Source organism: Peromyscus eremicus, chromosome 23, assembly GCF_949786415.1.
Source record: "Peromyscus eremicus chromosome 23, PerEre_H2_v1, whole genome shotgun sequence".
NCBI classification, from domain to species: Eukaryota; Metazoa; Chordata; class Mammalia; order Rodentia; family Cricetidae; genus Peromyscus; species Peromyscus eremicus.
In genome coordinates, this window is record NC_081438.1 from 4,934,972 (window position 1) to 4,955,848 (window position 20,877).

General features: G+C 43.3%; 1 protein-coding gene across 2 annotated transcripts in view; it reads left to right on the forward strand.

Moving 5' to 3' along the window:
* Positions 1-20,877, forward strand: part of Sppl3 (signal peptide peptidase like 3) — a 102,871-nt gene that overhangs the window by 33,968 nt on the left and 48,026 nt on the right. The window lies entirely within an intron of this gene.

Sequence of the window (20,877 nt, forward strand, 5' to 3'; positions counted from 1 at the left end):
TGCTGTTGAGTCGTCTTCTCTCCCTGTAGTAGATCCTGGCTGTTCCCCTCCTCAGGAGGTGGGAGTGGCCTGGGTTACATTATGCTCTCCCTGGCACATAGGTACCTCCTTCTCACCCAGTGGTGGTGATGCAAGCAACATTAGGTTGTTGAGTTTTTTCCAGACTTCTTTCTTTCACTATTGAGCTGCTTGTAAAAATTATTCTCTGGTTCGAGAGATGGCTTGGGTTACAGTATCTGCTCTTACAGAGGACCTGAATTCAATTCCCAGCACCCTTATCAGGTTGCTCACAACTGCCTCTGTAACTCTAGTTTCAGAGGACCTGATGCCCTCTTCTGAACTTCACAGACAACTCGCATACCTGTACCTCCCGCATATGCATAATTAAAAATAGTAGATATTACATCTAAAAAAATTATTCTCAAGCTCGTGATTATGCTTTTTAAGAGGAACAGAGTTGATATTTGCTGAGACAAATGAATATGGTACAGGATACAGGAGAGCAGGGAGACAGCACTGTGCTAGGGGATGTGAAGTTCAACACTATCATTCATCAGAAACCAGTTCAGTGTGTCCCTTAAAAGTGAGCCTGGGCCGGGTGGTGGTGGCGCACGCCTTTAATCCCAGCACTCGGGAGGCAGAGCCAGGCGGATCTCTGTGAGTTCGAGGCCAGCCTGGGCTACCAAGTGAGTTCCAGGAAAGGCACAAAGCTACACAGAGAAACCCTGTCTCGAAAAACCAAAAAAAAAAAAAAAGTGAGCCTGATCTATTCTTCAGACTCCCCAAAGCAAGGAGCTGCGTTAGCCCTTTCCTCCCCTGTTCCTTTATAATCAGCACTGACCACCTCTTCCTTGTCGCTTACATCTGTTCTGTGCATATGGACACTCAGCTATTGATGTAGGGATTCAATAACATGAAACTTCATTTATTTGTATTTATTAAGCCAAAATGATGTTGTACTTCTTGAGCCTCTGGAGAAACCTTGAAAAATCCATTGGGACTTAAGGTATAATAAGCACACCACACTCACTTAATTACCACCCTGAGCTTAGTCATAGTTCCCTGTCACAAATAGAGGGCTTGAAGAAGCCGCCACACCTCCACAAGCTCTGGGCTTTTCTATTCCTGTCCTCTGTCTGGCAAATAAAACCTTCTGTGAAAGCAGTTAGAAACTTGAGGCACCCATACACACACATCTCAGCCTCTAGAGCAGTAAGAAATACATTTCTCTTGTTTACACATTAACAGTATCAAATTTACTGTATCTGTTTTAGCAGCCCAGTCTTAAGATACTGTTTTCTTCTTTTCCACTGTTTTTTTTTTTTTTTTTTTTTGTTTTGTTTTGTTTTTGTTTGTTTTTTTGGTTTTTCGAGACAGGGTTTCTCTGTGTAGCTTTACGCCTTTCCTGGAACTCACTTGGTAGCCCAGGCTGGCCTCGAACTCACAGAGATCCGCCTGGCTCTGCCTCCCGAGTGCTGGGATTAAAGGCGTGCGCCACCACCGCCCGGCTTTTTCCACTGTTTTTGAAATAACTTCTTTCTTTCTTTCTTTCTTTAATGTGTGAGTGCTCTATCTACATGCACACCTTTATCCCAGAAGAGGGCATCGGATCCCATTATAGATGGTTGTGAGCCACCATGTGGTTGCTGGAAATTGAACTCTGGGACCTTTGGAAGAACAGCCAGTGCTCTTAACCACTGAGCCATCTCTCCAGACCTTAAAATGGCTTCTTCAACAACGTGTGTGTGTGTGTGTGTGTGTGTGTGTGTGTGTGTATACATACATGTCTGTGCATTCAGAAGAGGACATCAGATGTCCTGCACCCGTCTTATTCCCTTGAGACAGGATTTCTTACTGAACCTGGAGCACAGCTGGTGGCTAGCAAGTCCCAGCAATCTGCATCTCTTATTTTATGAGTGTGAGTGTTTTGGCTGCATGTGTTCCATGTGCATCCATTGCCCACAGAGCCAATAGAGGGTGTCAGATTCTCTGAAACTGGAGTTACAGGTGGTTATGAGCTGTCATGTGGGTGCTGGGAACCGAACCCAGATCTTCTGCAAGAGCAGCCAGTGCGCTCTCCAGCCCCATCATCTTCTTAAATAAGCATGGATCCTGGGATCCAAACTCAGGTCCTCAGGGTTGCATAGCAAGTGCTCTTACCTACCTCCAGTACAAACCTTGACGATACTCTTTTCTCTCCTGCCTGCAGCCATTTTGTAGTGACATACATACATACATACATACATACATACATACATACTCACTCCCTGCCCTTGCCTTAAGAGTTTCTGGTTTGTCTGTAGTCGTCCAACTCTATGGTACCTGTTGTATCATGACTTTCCTCAGTCAAGTAGACCATCAGGAGACTTGCATAGCAGTCTCTCCTTTACCTGAGCAGCACCAGCTTCCTGTGTGTGCTTCAGGCTTATAGTTTCAGAAATCTTGTTTACTTCTTAAGTCTGTATTGGTCTGGGACTGCTGGAGTTAGAGACCCTTCTACTTCTGGCTGGAAGCACCGCCTAGCTTGCCATTATGGATTTTTTTTCCCTGTACCTTATTTTCAATCTAAATTCCTGAATACAGTCTGTCTTGACAATTAAAATTATTTCACCCTTAAGATCCTCAGATGTACAGTTCCAGATAATAAGAAAGTACTGATGGGGCTGGCTGGGTGGTTAAGAGCACTGGCTGCTCTTCCAGAGGACCTGAATTAATTCCCAGCAGCACATGATGGCTCACAACCATCTAAATCTGCTGCCCTCTTCTGCTGTGCAAGCATAGACAACAGAACACTGTATATATAATAAATAGTAAAATCTTTAAAAAAAATTCATAATGTGGAAAATTGGGTCAAATGGAGAGATGTCTGACAAACTATTTTTTCCACTTAAACCAAAGAGAGCTAAAAAACTATTTTAATGGTTCAAGGGTTTGTTTGCCTTTTTTTTTTTTTTTTTTTTTTTTTAAATCTTGTTTCTTGTGGTAACAGCTTTCCACCTAACACAGGCATACTCTTTTCAGGTTGGAGAAAGGTAGTTTGGATCCCCAGGAACCTATCAGGTGGGCATGGTTAGCCACCCTAAGTCCAGCCTAGAAGAGTGGAGAGGGGATCCCTGGAGCAAGGCTCACAAGGCTAGCCATGCCTGTGAGCTCTGAGTTTGATTAGGAGGCCTTCAGTGAATAAAGTGAAAAGGCAGTCAGGGATAATTTCCAGCATCAGAGCACACACCATGTCATGTCATGTGTCACACCAGTAATGCCTTCTTTTCAGTGGCTCAAAAGGTCCCGTTACATTGCTCCACCACAGTTTGTGGATCCGTTCCTTTGGTAGTGGACATTTCTGCTATGCTTTCCTTTGGATTATCATGAATATTGCTGCTTTTAAACATGAAAGTACACATGTGTGTGATGTAAACATGTTTTTAATTCTGAATTAACTGGGTCATATGATTACTCTGTTTAATGTATTTTAAAGATTTATTCTTATTTTTAATTACATGTATGGGTATGTATATATGAGTGCAGGTTCCAGAGGTATCCTGTCCCCTCATGCTGGAATTACAGGAAGTTGTAAGCCACCCAAGGTGGGTGTTAGGAACCAAACTCTGGTCCTCTGCAGGAGCAGGAGGCTCTCTTACTGCTAAACCATCTCTGCAGCTCCCATGTTAGGGTTTGGAGGAGCTGTCAGGTTTGTTTCCAGAACGGTTGCACGGGCACACATTTTACAGTCTGTCTGTGTCTCCCCTGCCCTACCCCTTGTATGGCTGCAGTATTTTAGAGCGCACACACCCCCACCCCCACACACCCCCACAGCCCCCCCACCCCCACCGCCCACGTGCTGTGGGTGTGTGTGTGTGTGTGTGTGTGTGTGTACACACCATGGGTGTACCCAGAGCCCTGTTCATACTAGGAAAGTGCTTTACCACTGAGCTGTGGCCCAAAACATGGTCTACTTTGGTGTTTAGAGATAGGCTCTCATCTGGTTTTTCTTAAATAAAATAAGTTGTTGATTCATTAGGAAAATAGGATGTGAAGGTGTAAGTGTATACTGAGTTTAGCCACAGAGCTCAGGACTTTAATCTGCTTTCCTCTCCTTTTAAGGACTGCTTTTAATTTTAAACTGTTGAAGAGGTTGGGAGTGGTGGCGTACACCTTTGATCCCAGCCCTCGGGGCAGAGGCAGGTGGACTAGTCTCTGTGAGTTTGAAGCCAGCATGGCCTACTTCGTGAGTTCCAGGACAGCCAGAGCTATACAGTGAGACCCTCTTTTAAGCTGCCCCACCCAAACAAGGATGAAAAAGTACAGAAAGTCCTTCAGTTAGTTTTTTTTCTTCAATCTGCATGCTTTTTTGGAATGGTGATTATATACCTTGGTAGTCTTATAATTTTTCATTTACTCTTAATTTAGTGAAAATTTATCAGTTGAATGATTATATGCAAATAACAAAGCAGTCCAGTGACAAGCAGTAAGTTTCCTGATAGCGGTTGTGGAATGTCCATTCTACTCGTTCTGGGACTAAGTTCCTCCACATCTTCAACAGAAGTGTCAGTCAAATCTTTTTTTCTTTTTTCCCCTTCTTAAGACAGGGTCTCTGTTTCAAAATCAAATCTTCCTGGCCTCGATTGCTCTGCCTCCGGTTGCCAGCTTATATTTGGTTATAGTTTAGGATAAGCTAGAGCTGAGGATGTGGAAAATCCAACTTGGGGTTCTGCTAGGAGAGCAAGAAGAGTTTGTTGAAAAGATATGAGCAAGTCTGCACTTGAGTCACACTTTGTGTAGATGCGTGTTCATGAGTGGGAGTCTGTATGTGACAAACTCCCATTTCTTTCTCATGTATTTTGAGGGTCCTTTATATGTCTATGCTTTTTATTTAAATATTTGTTACATTTGAAAATGTATTGAAGTTGTGGGGCTAGCACCTGCCATGGTTCATGTGTAGAGGTCAGAGGACAGTTGTAGGAGTTGGTCCTCTCTCTCCTTTCGCCGTACGAGTCCTAGGGATCTTAGCTGTCAGGCTTGGTGGCATGTGCCTTTACCTGCTGAGCTCTCCTGCCTGCCAAGTGTGTTTGTTTTGTTGCTGTGTCTGACAAAGTCACCTTAAGGGAGGGAGAACTGACTTGGACTCTGGGTCTCAGAGGTTGGATCCGTGACTGGATAGTCTCATTGCCTTTTGGCCTCCAGCAAGGCAGACTCATGGTATGAAGGCAAAACAGAGGGACTCTGCTCACCGTGAGGCAGCTGGGAAGCAGAGGGATAGAAAGGAGCCAGCAATAGCATGTCCCCTGAAGTGCCCCTCGCCAGCTTCCTCACTGGGCCCCCAACTCCTAGTTTGCACCTCTTCCCAACAGTGCTGTCAGATTCTGTACCTATTAGTGGGTCAGTCTGCTGATTAGTCAGAGCTATCATTTGGTCCCTTCTTGGTTGAGCCGCCAGCTGAGGACCAAGCCATTAACACAAGTCTTTTAGCAGGGTACTTCTTACCCAGGCCATTGGGGATCAAGTGGCTGGTTGAGTTTAATGTTACATGCAGAAGAGGAGAAGGCCATATTTTCTTTTAAGAAGATTTCCTTATAAGTTCCACACAGAATTTCTACTGTGCCATCTTGGTATTGTCAAAATTTAGTTTCTTTGCTACATGTGACTGCAGGCAGATTCAGTGGTAGAAGACTTGGCATGCACACCTCCCTGGGTTCAGCAGTCGGGAGAGAATAGAGGTGGAAATGGAGCTTGCAGTCTCTGTTGTGTTAACAGCTCTGTTGTTTTCTTTTGTCTTTGTCTTGTCCTGTGCTAGTCAAGAGAGGTTATAGTGTAGTTGTTAATACAGTGAGTATTTGGGGATGCTGTGTAGGTGGCTGCCTGCTAAGTTGTGTTGGTGGAAGTTATTAATCTGTTGCCTTGTAGGGATCTCACCTCCTTCATAGTGAATGTAAGTTACCGTATAAGTAAGTGTGAGGACAGATGTGCTAATTCTCAAGTTGAGTGATTATACAGGGAAGAATTAAGACATCATTTGAAATGCACCTAATTTGAACTCAAAAGAATGATTGGAACATAATTTGTTTCAACTAATTGAAGATTGATTTTAAGCGAACCATTCTTTTTATGCCACCAAAGAAAAATAAGCTGCCCAATTTTAAAATGTTCTTTAGTTTCAAAGTTGCTAAAACGTGGAGCAGGTGGATCTTTACTAGTATTAACTTCTTCCACGATCGGCTTTTGTCTCCTGTTTCTCTCTAGTCAATCTAAGGGATAATTATTACATGCCATTGAGAACTGTGTGGTTAAATGCAAGTGTTATCTTTCTTCATTTTTGAAATGTGAATTACTTTGAAATCCTATAAAAAGCAAGAAATAGAATGTGATGATTGCATAGCTTCCTTTTGCAAACAACTGCTTCACATAAAACAGGTTCTGTTGCAAGGCAAGTTGCCAGAGTTAAATTATCAACTGTGTTGAGGATTCCCGAGGTGTCTGTAGTTTTTGCAGAACAAACGATTGCTTCAGGTGGCTGGTAGGACTCGAGGAATGACTCACCGCTCTCATTTACCCAGGCCGGCTGTTTCTTGTGCTCTTAAAATAGAGGGGGCTTGTGGACATAGTTCCAGATTCTGTGGTGCTAATATTGGGAGACCACACAAATTGTGCTGTTTTAGGCAAGGCATGTACAGATATTCTAGGGTATTTTTACAGAACAGACATTTTAAGAGGGTAAAGAAGGAGAGAGACTTTTTTAGACAAGTAATTGAAACTAGGAAAGCATATTTCTGTGAGATGTTTAACTTAACTTTGCTGTGAAAGTGACAGTGGAGTGGGATCAGAGGTTTAGGTTAGCTTCTTCAGCAGATCTCTGTCCTCTGTGTGTGTGTGTGTGTGTGTGTGTGTGTGTGTGTGTGTCCGTCCGTCCCAGCCTGGCCTCAGTAGTGGCTTTGAACTTGTGATCTTTTTGTCTGTGTCTCTTACACTGCTGGGATAATAGATGTCCTTACCTTGCCCAATTTATGTATTGCAAGCTATGGAACCTGGAGCTTTGTGAATGTTAAGCGCACACTTTACCAGCTGAGCTACAAACAACCCTAGCCATCTTTGGCAGATTTCCATTTATTTCTTTATTTCTTGTGTGTACGTATATGATGTAAGTGTGTAAGTGTGGACATGCTCCCACCACTTTATGGTATGGAGATCAGAGGACAACTTGTAGGAGTTGATTCTCTCCTTCCGCCATGTGGGTCCAGGAGTTCACACTTAGATCATTTGGCTTGGCAGCAGGTACCATTATCTACTGAGCCGTCTCAGTGGCTCTGGTATTGAATTTTTTTGTTTTTGTTTTTGTTTTTTGAGACAGGGTTTCTCTGTGTAGCTTTGGAGCCTGTCCTGGATCTCGCTCTGTAGACCAGGCTGGCCTCGAACTCACAGAGATCCACCTGGCTCTGCCTGCCAAGTGCTGGGATTAAAGGCATCCACCCGGTAGTATTGGATTAAAAAAAAAAACAAAAAACTTTTATTTTGTGTATATGTATGTCTGTGCACTACATGCATGTAGTGCCCTGGAGGCTGGAAGATGTTGGATGCCCTGGAATTGGAGTTATAGATGGTTGTAAGCCACCATATGGGTGCTGGGAATCGAACCCGTGTCTTCTGCATGAACAAGTGCTCTTAACCACTGCACCATCTCTTCAGCCCCTGTACTGAATTTTTTTTTTTTTTTGTTGTTTTGTTTTTCGAGACAGGGTTTCTCTGTGTAGCATTGCACCTTTCCTGGAACTCACTTTATAGACCAGGCTGGCCTTGAACTCACAGAGATCCACCTGCCTCTGCCTCCTGAGTGCTGGGATTAAAGGCGTGTGCCACCACTGCCCGGCGAGTTCTACTTCTTTATCAGTACTTGTTTGGGGCATGTTTCTCTTTTTGTTTTTGTTTTTGTTTTTTTTTAACTTGACCCATTCTAATAGACACAGAGTAATCTTCACATGTTTACGTTTTAATGTTCATTTTGTTGTCTAGATAGGAATGATGAGATGGTTCAGCATCTCCATGTGCTCACCTGCCATTGCTTTCTCGTCTTTAAGAAGGGTTTATTTACAACTTCTGCTTAGCTTTTAAATTACGTTGTTGTTATATCTATGTAAATGGAAGGCTTCACACACCACGCTTACTAGTCTTTGTCTGATGGGGACATTGCAGCATTTCCTCCCAGATTGACTTTTCATTTTCTTCTTTCTTGTGATGGTGAGGACTAAGGACTCTCACCCATGCTAGGCAAGAGCCTTTACCACCAAGCTATCTCCCCAGCCCTAGGAGGTGCACTTTGATCTGTCATACAACTTAATGGTCCCAGATAAGGTTGGGAGATACCAGAGCTAAGAAGGAGGTTGTGGCTGGTTAGGGAGGGCATGGCCTCTGGATGTGGAGCTAATGGAGCTAGACTGTTGGTAGAGCTGGACTCTTAGTGGAGCTGGACTGTTGGCATCCAGATGCCAGTCCTCTCCAGGTTTTCTGGCCTGGGGCATAGGACCTTACTCCCTCACCTGAGCATCAGCTCTGGAGTTCATAGGGAAAGTTCTTCCTCAGAGGGATGATGGAGACATGAAGTGAGCAAAATGTAAATGGCTTGTATAGTGTCTCGTACTTAGGAAGAACCCCAAATAGTATTTGCTATTAATGTTGGCCTGGTAGCAGTTTGATTTCTTAGTCTCATAGGTCTTTCACATAGGGCTTTGTTTGGTTGCTTAGATACTCTTCAAAGAGGTTTTCCCCTTTTAAAATATTTTCTTCATGTTTATTGTATCTGAGAGGTTATATAACATTTGTTTGGATGTTATGGTATTCCTGACTTAAAAGTTTGGCAACTTGGGCTGGAGGGATGGCTCAGAGGTTAAGAGCACTGCTTGCTCTTGCAAAGGTCCTGAGTTCAATTCCCAGCAACCACATGGTGGCTTACAGCCATCTGTAATGAGATCTGGTGCCCTCTTCTGGCCTGCAGGGATATGTGCAGACAGAACACTGTATACATAATAAATAAATAAATAAATCTTTTTTTTGTTTGTTTGTTTTTTGTTTTTTGAGACAGGGTTTCTCTGTGTAGCTTTGCGCCTTTCCTGGAACTCACTTGGTAGCCCAGGCTGGCCTCGAACTCACAGAGATCCGCCTGGCTCTGCCTCCCAAGTGCTGGGATTAAAGGCGTGCACCACCACCGCCCGGCCAATAAATAAATCTTTAAAAAAAAAAAAAAGTTTGGAAACTTTATGGAACTCAAGCCTTTAAAGTACTGAATACAAATTCTAACAGAGTTTGACTCAGTCACTTTCGCCCTGAAAACATTCTCAGGATTGGCAGACATCTCCACTGTAGACTTGAATCCAGCAGTCTTAATAACTACCAAGCAAAAATAATCTTTTCTTAGAATGATTTTTAAATTTTGACATTCATTTTATGTATGTACCTTTTCTTGTCAAAATTAATTAGAAAATTCATAAGATTACCTAGAGCCTCTCACTCCTCTTTCAGTTTCCAGTTTTGTATTTGTGTTTTTACATTTCAACTGTTGTAGACAGCAGTTGTTCATTCTAGTCTTGTGTTGTGTGCTTGGAGGTATGTGCATATGTAAGTGTTGGGGTGTGTGTTCATGCGTGTATGAGTGTGTAGGGCCACGTGCATGCAGAAACCTGGGATGATGTTGTTTTGCTGCTGCTGTTCTCTGCTTGATTGTCTTGAGACAGTGTCTCTCACTCTGAGTGGAAGTTCTTACCTTTTTGGCTGGGCTGGCCGGCCGGCCAGGAGGTCTCAGACCCTGTCTCCGCCCCCCAGTGCTGGAGTGTGGTGTGCACGCCCATGCCTGGCTTGTTATGTGCGTGCTGGAGGTGAAAACTCAGGTCTCGTGTTTGCAGAGCAAGCACTCTGACCACTGAGCTGTCTACCCAGCCCTGGATCTGAGTCTGTAGAGAAATAAAAGTGGCTTCATCTCAGCTAGCCACCTGTCATGGGTCCTTTGTTAGACCTCTGAAAGAACAGGTATTGATTATTTTTGTTGTTGCTAAGGATGTAGAACAGTTTTCTCTACATAGCTGATTACTCGCTCTTTGGAGTACACAGTGTTCTGGGCTCATCCTGAGCTACGAGTCTAGACTCTTAATGCCAGCTTTGTAACAACTGAATAAGTTTCCCTCATCTGTTTCTACTTTTATGAGTTAGGGATACTAAACGTCACATATTTCATAGGATGATAAATAATGAAATTAAAAATATGTATAATGCTAGTTGCACATAATACTGAAATATTATTTGCTGCTGCTATTGTGATGATTTTGTTTTGAGTGCTTGAGTCAGAGGTTTTCCTACCCTTAGGTTTTAGAAAATAACCCTCTTGGAGCAAGACTTCACAAAGTGAATATTTTGGAATATAAAATCTACTAGATTCTCTAAGAAAAAATGAGGAAACAAGGGTAAGATTTGTGGGCAGTATACGTCAGAGAGTGCTCTACTAAAAAGGCCAGTAGTTTGGCATTTACCAAATGTGTCTGTCCATCACTGCTGTTAGTCACATAAATCAGTTAGAGACTGGAGATAGCTCAGTGGGTAGAAAGACTGCTGTTTAAGAACGAAGACCTGATCAGACCCCACATAAAAGCCCTGGGAGCTGGGACACAGGAGAGCAAGGCTTGCCGGCCAGCTCATCTAGCAGAAAACAGCAGTTGGCTCCAGGGTGGGTGAGAGGCTATCTCAGAACAGGGGAGAGGGATGGAGGAAGTCACCCACATCAAGCTTGGCCTCCTTTGGCATATGTGCGGGTGAGCCCCCCACCCCCCAAAAAAGAAGGAAATCAAATTAAGAAACATTTATCTTATAGAATCTGTTTTGAGAAACATTGTTTAAGAATGCTTTGAGTAGGCCAGCAAGACAGCTCCGTGTGTTAAAGTGCTTGCCTTGCCTGAGTTTGATCCCCAGCATCTGTGGAAAGGGAGAGTCACGAATTGTCCCGAGACTTTCACACATACGCAGCCCCCTCCCAACAATACATGAGTAAATAAATGAAAACATTTGAAGAACTCTTTGACGGATAGTGCAGTTTGCTGAGTGTCTGCATCTTGTCACCTTTGGTTTGCCTTACTGTTTCTGTTCCCTGGGGTCACTCAGTCTTTGGTGTGATCAGGGTACCTTAAATAGACGCTGCATTTCTCTCTAGTGGCTTCTGTGTGGACGCTCAGGGTAGAAGTTGGGTTAGAAGTTCAAGTAAGAAGTTAGTATAAGCTCCTGGGGGCCGGAGCACTTGTAGTTTGAGTGCTGCCCCTGGTAATGAGCGTGGACTTGATGGTTTGCCATGTTTAACATCGAGTTAGAACATCCTTAGTCTCAAGTCAGCCCTCAACATTCCTAGCGTTGGGTTTATCTAAATGAGTCTATAATAAAAGGTCATAAGCTGGCAGGTACTGTACACCTGCAATCCCAACACTCCAGAGGCAGGAGAATTGAGAGTTCAAGGTCATCCTCAGCTGCATAAGAAATTGGAGGCCAGCCTGTCTCAAAGAAGGAAAATAAAATGATAAGTTAAAACTTGATGACTGAGCATTGGTGGTGCACACCTTTAACCCCAGCACTCAGGAAGCAGAGCAGGCGGATCTCTGTGGGCTCCATGCCAGCCTGGCTACAAAATGAGTTCCAAGATACCTAAAGCTGTTACACAGAGAAACACTGTCTCGAAAAACCAAAAACCAACCAACCAAACAAACAAACAAACTGGAGCTTAGGGCAGTTAAGAGCCTGTACTGCTCTTGGGAAAACCTAGGTTGTTTCCCCGGCACCCACGTCATACAGCTATCACCATTGCCCATGACTTCAGATCCAGAAGGAATGAATACCTCTGGCTTTCAAGGATACCAGCACAAATCATGTACTCATACACAAACACACACATATACATAATTTAAAATTAATGTTTTAAGCTTTTAGAACTCATGTATGTAGGTATGTGCATTTTTATGGTGTGTGCATTTTCAAGTCATGTACATGACAATTGGTGCAGCTGGAGGTGTCATAGTAAGCAAATTGGCCAGCCTAGAAAGATTAAAAAAAAAAACACCTGATGTTTTCTCCTCATCTGTAGTTCATGGATTTTATACAGCCATGTGAAATGTGCACATATGTCAAATGGAAAGTTGTAAAACTGTCTGGGAGAAAGGGTGCCTAATGGAAAGGAAGAGTAGTAGCGAGTGGGGGAACGTGCTCAGCATACAGCATGCACTGCGTGCCCCTTCAGAGCTGGCCTCAGTCACCCACCCTGCTTTTCTCTGAGAGCATTCCTCCAGGGGCACGAGGGAAGCTTGTGTTTACTGGTCTGTGGAGACGGACCACCTGAACTTTCTTGGCCATGTCTGCTGTAGGCAGTGTAGGACAGTCTTCAGTATTCTCCAGTCACAGTCTCAAGGCACATGCTTTTCAGTTGTGACCTGAGGAAGCAGAGTCTTCGTAGGAAAGAGTCGAAGTTGTAATGAGGACCTCCATGTGCGGTCTTCGGCTCTGCGGATTCCTTCCTACCTGCCTCAGGCTACCAAGGAAGTGCTTGTGTAAACCAGCTCTAGCTCATCTCTCTTGTCTTGGAGACTACGCTTTTGTTTTTGTTGTTCTTTTTTTTTTTCATCTGATTTTGCTCAGTCATTGGTATGATTGATGGAAGTAATCTTTTTTTGCCATGTTACTCTTGGTAAATGCAGCTCTTAACATATAGTTAGTACACTTTGTGTATGTTCTTTCTGTTAAGTATTTGATAGTCTTGCTTGATAATAATAAAATTATATAAAATATAAAAATGATAGTAAAAATAATAAATTGCTTGATCCTTATGAAAGGATGATATTTTGATACTTGGCAACACCCTCTTACCATGGTCTGACTCTAGGATGCTGAGAACTGCTGCTAGTTTGCACACACACAGTTCCTGTGTTCAGAGTAGCCAGGTGGGTTTAAGGCACACACACACACACACACACACACACACACACACACACACACACACGACCTTTGTGGAAAGAAAATCCACCCATCTCTCCAGTTGAGTGCACCGTTCACTAGAACATGATTCTGCTTAACAGATTGAACCCACCGTAAAAATGAATCCATGGCGGGGAAGGGGTAGGTTGTCCTTACCGGCTGTCTTAGCCAGGTGTCCTTGTTGAGAAAACAAGAGGACATAGCAGTGTCTGCAGACTTTCTGTAAATGTTCAAATAGTAAATATTTGGAGCTTTGTGAGCCATATGGTGTCCGTCACAAACACTCAGTGGTTGCAGTGCTGAAGTGGCAGCCTGGACAGCACATAAAGGACTGGACCTGTCTTTGTCTGTTGGAATGCAACAATTGCCTGTGGTCTGCTGAGTCCCTGAACTGTGTTGACCCATCCCGTAGCTCTTTATTTCTCCCCAAACTTGATTCTGCTGCTTTGTGTCCTGTGTCCTCACAAGACTGCAGTCCTCCTCGGTACTCTTACTCATGTTTTGTACAAAGTGAAGGATTTGTTGGATGTTTATTGGATAAGATACTGGCTCTGTCAAGCTTAGAATAAGTGTGTCACTGGAAGTTTTGTCATTGTGCAGACATCACAGGTTGTACTTAGACTAACTTGAGCTGTCTGTGATTCTTGACCAAAATGTCTATGTGGCATAGTCTATATTGGGATTTTCACTTTAAAAAAAAAAAAAAAAAGAGGAGAAATGTGGAAAATAATTATTATGTGCATTATAATGTTAGACACATGTTTGAGTCAAAATGATTGGCTAGCCAGGCCACCACACCTTTAATCCCAGCACTTGGGAGGCAGAAGCTGATGGATCTCTGAGTTTGAGGACAGCCTGGTCTACAAAGTAAGTTCCAGGACAGCTAGGGCTACATAGAGAAACCCTGTCTCATAACACAAAACAACAACATGTTGCACAAATCCTAAATGGTCTTATAATAAAAACCCAGAGCCAGAGATCAGGGTGAAAGCTGAAAGATCAGAGAAGCAGAGCAAGCCACAGCTACCGTCTCTTATCTCACTAACTCCTCAGCCTGACAGAGCCTCTGCAAGAGAGCAAATTCCTGTCTCCTCCTGCCTTATATTCCTTTCTCTGCCCAGCCATATCACTTTCTGTCTCAACCTTCCTAGTGCTGGGATTAAAGGTGTGTGATCCCAAGGGCTGGAATTGAAGGTATGAGCCACCACTGCCTGGCAGTTTCTTTTTTAGACTGGATTGATCTCATGTAACCCAGTGTGGCCTTGAATTCACAGAAATCCAGAGGATCTCTGCCTCTGCCTCTGCCTCTGCCTCCTGAGTGCTAGTATTAAAGGTGTGTGCCATCACTGCCTGACCTCTGTGACTAACTTTGTGACTGGCTCTGTCCTCTGATCTTCAGGCAAGCTTTTTTTCTTAGATTACAAATATATCACCACAACAAAATGCTTGTGCTAAAAGATGGCTCACCAGATAAAGGTGCTTACTGTCATGCCCAGCAATTTTTTTTTTTTTTTTTTTTTTTTGGTTTTTCGAGACAGGGTTTCTCTGTGTAGCTTTGCGCCTTTCCTGGAACTGACTTGGTAGCCCAGGCTGCAGCAATTTTTTTTTAATCATTAAAATTTATTTTTAGACTTGATATGTCTTGAGTGTTTTGCTCACTTGTATGTCTGTGCTTTGTGAGTGTGCCTTGTGCCTTTGGAGGGCAGAAGGCACTGGATCCCCTGGAACTAGAATTACAGATGCTGCTATGTGGGTGCTGGGAATCAGACTTGGGGCCTCTGGTAAATTCTGTCTCCGGGACATACATAGTAGAAGGAGAAAAACCAACTCCTGCATGTTGTCCTCTGACCTTCATACCAGACTGTGGCACATGCACTCCCACACATGTATATATATACACACATACACACAAAATGAATAAATCTACTAAAAAATGTGTCAGTGGCCTATATTGTTTGGAGTAATTTAACCACCAGAAAAGCCCCACTGTGGACCCTGAAAATCTCACTGTGGTCATGTGAACCCAGTGGCACCTCACTGTACTACTAATCATAGTGTTGTTCAGCGGGCATGCAACTTTTGTTTTTAAGGCCAGTTTCACCCTAGAATGAATGTTCTTGATGAAGCAGTAAAGATTCCTTAAGTCTCAATCCTTACACACATATTTTGACAAGAAAGTGGGAAGTTCCCACAAGCGTCTGTGCATAAGACAGAGTGTCATTCATTGCTCCTCTTGAGCAGAGTACCTATGCAGTTGTATGACACGCTAGCTGGGGGAGGATGCCATTTGTACTTGTAAGAACATGGTGGCAGACTAGAGTTCATCAGGCTTACATGTTGTTAGTTCTTCAAAGCAAAATAAGCCTTACTAATGGTGCAATTTGAGCTTTCAAATAGAAATTAGAAATTTGGGGGATTTTTATCCACCTGCACAAACTTGAGGAATGGCATTAACAGATGGGAATTTTCAAATATTGTGAAAGGAAAACGTTGAGAAGAACTGTACAAATTAGTGCACCAGCAGCTTGCTTATTGCTTACATCATGTTACAAAACCTTCCATAAATAAAAAGATCACCCAGAGTACAAAATAGGCCATCCAGTTTAGATGTGATGTATTCTTGTCATTGTGGTTACTCTGTAGACAGGGTTTCAAATCTCACCTTTAAGAAAATTACTCCAGTTAAGTGTGGTGGCTCATGCCTGCAATCCCAGAGGCTGAGGCAGGAGGATCGTGATTTCAAGGCTATCCTAAAGTGGATAGTGAGACCCTGTCTTAAAAAATGTAAAACAACAAATTACTCCATGAACATCAGAGCAAACTACCTTCCCCCCATTAGTTGAAAAGGCTGTTTAAACACCTCCTCTTCTGCAGCTGCATGTAGCATGAATCTTAGGTCTTATTAATAAAAACAAACCTGAAGCCAGTTATTGGGGTGAATGCTGGAAGATCAGAGAAACAGAACAAGCCACAGCTTCCTCACCTCGCCTCCTCAGCTAATCCTGTTTCCTCAGACTGGAAGCTTCTGTGTCCTCATCCAAATGGATCTCAGTTGAACTGCTGCTCAAAAGCCTAAAAGCTTAACCAGCTCTAGTTCCTGGTCCTCACGCCTTCTATACCTTTCTGCTTTCTACCATCACTTCCTGGGATTAAAGGCTCACTTTCTGGGATTAAAGGCATGAGTCACCATGCCTGGCTGTTCCCAGTGTGGCTTTAAACTCACAGAGATCCAGACGGATCTCTGCCTCCCAAGTGATAGGATTAAAGGCGTGTGTGCCACCATTTTCTGGCCTCTATATCTAGTGGCTGTTCTGTTCTCTGACCCCAGATAAGTTTATTAGGGTGCACAATATTTTGGGGAACACAATATCACCACAGCTGCATGCCTGAGTTTTGGCTGGGTTTTCCCCACAGAGTTCAAGCCTGGCATCGTGTGGCTATAGGGATGTGGAGAAGCACACAGAGAATCCAGCTGTATAAAAGAAGGTCCTTTTCAATTTTATGTTTTTCAGAAAATACTATTTTTCCCTTTAAGGTGTTATTTATTTTCACAGACAGTAATTTCATTTTAAGTAAATTAATGAGTATTTTAAACTTCTCAATTTCTTGTGTTTTTGTTTTGTTTTGAGATGGTATCAGGTAGTCTAGGCTGGTCCTGAATTTCTGCCTCCACCTCCCAAGTGCTCTAATTACAGGTTTATATAATCAAGTTACTCAATTTTTAATATAGTAAATACCATAAACTACAACTTGCCCCCCAAAAAGCTTAACTTAGGAGTCCCCAGGTTTAGGAGTGTAAATGGTCACACAGCCAAAAAGTGTCGGACTTGCTGGTCTGAGGCAGCATGTCTTCAGAGTTGGGATAGGATGACTGGCTTTGTTGATGGACAAGAATGCTTTCATTGTACTGCTGCAAGACCGATGCGTGGGACACATTATTCAATAGTGCTCTCTGTGTCTTGGCTTGGCAGGACTTTTTAGTGTTACTTACACTCGCTGGTAAAGCAGCTCGAAATAGATTCTAACTGCCCGAGTTCCTAAAGTCCAGCATGATTCCGATGTTCTTAGGACACACACAGCAACATCTTGGATATTAGAGGACTTCTTGGCGTTGTGTATTAAAGTAAAGGCCTGGTGGGATATGGTTAGAGAATCCATGCTTTTTATACTGACCCTCAAATGTTTCAGCTCAGCACCTGACATACATCAAGAAATCACTGGCCAAGTTTTCCCATCTTGTACAGTAGGCTGACCTGATTTTGGCATGTTTCAAATGTATATATTTAGTTTCCTGTTGTATTTCATAAGAATTTGTTTATTTCAGAAAACAGGATAGTTCTGTCTTTAATGTGCATTCAGAGTCTTTGGGAACAGACCCACTAAAGGGCCCGAGGTACAACACATTTCCAGGAATGCTCTGACAGAGGTGGAGATGGAGGAGAGCAGGAAGAGGCTGTGGAGTAAGGTTGCTGGGCAGAATGTCCTAGAATCCCCCCAATACCCACCCATTTTCTTGACACAGCTACCTACCTTTCCCCCCTTCTTTTGGCTGGCCTTCCTGAGTCATTATTACCTTTTAAATAATAACATTGTGCTTCAAAAAAGCAAGAATACAAAAGCTACATCATCACCACAAACCACCATCAGAAAGCAAGCCCTGAGGAGAGCTCTTTGTTATATCTCTAGTCAGCAGAGAGAACAAACAATTTGAAATTGCTTTTCAAAATACCTTCTACAAAAATCATACAGGCAGCTGCCTAACCTCATTTTTAACAAAATTTTAAATTGTAACTGAAATGACGTGCAAATGGAAATCATACTAGCATAGCGATTTTCAAACATGGTGACCTTGGTAGAGCTTGAGGAAACAGGAATTTGAATCCGTTCCTGTGTGAGTGCAGAATGGCGTTCTGTCTGTAGAGGCAGTGTGGTAAGTCTGTCACATCGTGAAGACGTGTCAGTGCCTGCTCGACTCTTAGAACTTTGCACATGTACATCGTCTCACAATGCAAGCCGAGTACAACATTCAAGAGTCTTTAATACAAAATAGTTTAGCTCTAGCAGAATTTTTATAATTTTATTTATTTTTATGTGTATGAGTGTTTTGTCTACTGGTATGTATGTGCACCACCATGTGTGCCTGGTGCCTACAGAGGTCAGAAGATGTCGGATCCCCTGGACCTGCTGCCACTCTTTGAGTACTAGGAACCCCACCTAAGTCCTCTGAAAGCGAATCAAATACTCTAAAGTGCTGAGCCATCGATTCATCAGCTGGAGTAGAATTGGAAACAGTTCTAATTTGTGTCCATATGGGCTGGGGCCGGGGAGAACAACCAGGATTGGAGAGGTGAATTGGCACTGAAGAGCGTGGACCGCCATTCTTTGAGGGTCCTGAGTTTGAGTCCCACCGTCAGTTTACCAGCTGGGCTGTCCTGCCAGCCCTCATACTTTCAATTATAATCGAAGACTTTGCCTTGGGTTTTGCCAGAGTCGGGGAGTGTGGCTCCGTTAGTAGAGTGCTTGTCTGGCATGTTCAGTATCCTGGGTTCAGTCCCCAACAAGAAAGGAGAGAGAACTAGCAATAATAAAATTAGACATTTTCTTTTTTAAATTGTATTATGTGAGTCTATGGATGTGGGCAGTCAGAGGACAACGTGTAGGAGTAGGGTCTCTCCTTCCACCTTGGGGGACTGAGGGATTGAACTCATGGTGTCAGGCTTGGCTGCAGACACCTTTACTCACCAAGTCATCCTCTCAGCCACGACTCTAAAGCAAAACAAGAAATATTGTATTATTGAAATTTTCCAACATATGCAAAAACTGGAAGACTATACTCTGTACTGGTTATTCTAACTTAAGTATTCCCCCTGGGTTTGTTGTTGTTATTGTTTTGGTTCTGGTCTATCTTACCTTTTTTTCTTTCTTGGAGCATTTGATATTTTAAAAATGGATATTTTACTTATCAAAGGGTAGACTTAGGTCTGTTAACTTCTCATTTAATCTGGGAGCCCCATTGATGACAGGCTTTCAAAAACAAACAAATACCTTTGAGACAACTTTCTAACCCAAGCTGGCACTGAACTCTCTAGGTAACTAATTTGACCTTAAACTTCTGGTCTTCCTGCCTACTTCCCAAGTGCTGGGATCACAGGCATTAGTCAATACATCTGGTTTAAATAAGGCGTTTCCAAAAGCAAGACAACGAAAATTGTTTTTTGATGGGTTAAAGTAGAAAGTCCCAGTTAGACATTAGTTGGCAGTTTCTGATTGGGTAATATGCTATCAGGTTTTGATTTACTTAAGGTTGGAGTCATATAAGCCTTGTGAACTTCCACTAAATTTTGTTTGTTTTAAATACACCCATAAGTACTTGAAATATCTGTAATAGCTACTACTCAGAATCTGGCTGCAGGGCTGGCCAGATGGCTCAGCAGGTAAAGGCATTGGCTGCTCATAAGCAATAACCAGAGTTGATCCCCAGAACCCACATAATGGAGGGAAAAAAATTGAACCCTGGGGGTCTCACATACCTGTGTATGCACACACACAAAAGTAAATAAATAAATGTAATGATAATTTCTAAAGGTAGACTGGCTGTGAACCCCAGTGTCTTAACATGAAGTTTTATTGTTTATGTCTTTAAAAATAAGAGTGGGGGCATGGTATTGGGAGCATCTCCTGTAGGTCAGACTTCACTTTGTAGCCAAGGATGGTCTTGGACTCCTGGTCCTCAAACTTCCACATCTGAAGTGAATGCTGGGATTGCAGGTGTGCACCAGCACACCCTACTAAAGATCCGAGGACACAGAACCGTTCCCTCCTCATTAGGAAGTACAGTCAGCACACAGAAAGGACGGAGTGTCTCCCATCTCTATAAAACTGCACTTTTTTTTTTTTTAAAGTAATAGGCACACACCACAGCACATTAGAGGTCAGAGGACAGCTCTCAGGAGTCGATGTCCTTCTGTTTCTTTTTGGGATCAGGAACTCAGTGAACGCAAATCCTCACCGCACCAGCGTGCTCACTGAGCCGTCTCCAGCTGCCCTTCTGTTTTTCTTTCTGGAGAGAGAGAGAGAGAGAGAGAGAGAGAGAGAGAGAGAGAGAGAGAGAGAGAGAGAGGAGAGAGAGAGAGAAGAGAGAAGAGAGAGGAGAGAGAGAGGGAGTGTCTTACCTCTATTTTTCTTCACTTGAATTTCTTACCAGTTCCTATTTGATACTCCTCACTCCGTTAGAGCACTCTTTGCTGAGGTCACCACTCCACGTGACACAGACAGCATTGAGTAACTGCTACACCCAGTGACGGCCCTGTGTAGTGCTGCTGTTACCCCAGTTCGCAGACGGAAAAGACGACCTGTAAAGAGGTTTCAAGCTCAGTGCAGTCTCACTCTGCTGCTTCTTTAAGCCTCTGCTGTCCTTGGTTCCTTCTCTTTCTCCATTTTGATTTCCTTTCCAGGGTGCCTCCTAGCTGATGTTCCGATTTGGAAGGGTCTCAGGCCACCACCATCTCTGGCCTCTTCCCACTCACCCACACTTGTGATTTCACTTCCAAAGAAGCCAGTAAGCCCCCAGCATGGAGCAGCCCCAGGCTCTGCACCTTACACCTCGCTGTTGGCGTGCTCAGAGCTCCACTCTGACTCTGCTCCTGTGGTCCGCATGTTACCACACATGCAGTGTCTGTTCTTTCTCCTCTGCAGCACTGCCCACAGTTACATTCACTTGGGCGGGGGGTGTCCTCATTCCTTTTCATTCCTTTAGAAAAGGCATGGAGGCAAGGACCAAGGGCAAGAGTCCAAAGGACCATTTATTTTCATATCCCCAAGTGGCTCGCTCTCAAAATACTCTGGCACATAAACATCATTAAATATTGTCAGAATTAGTGGGCTGGAGATGTCATT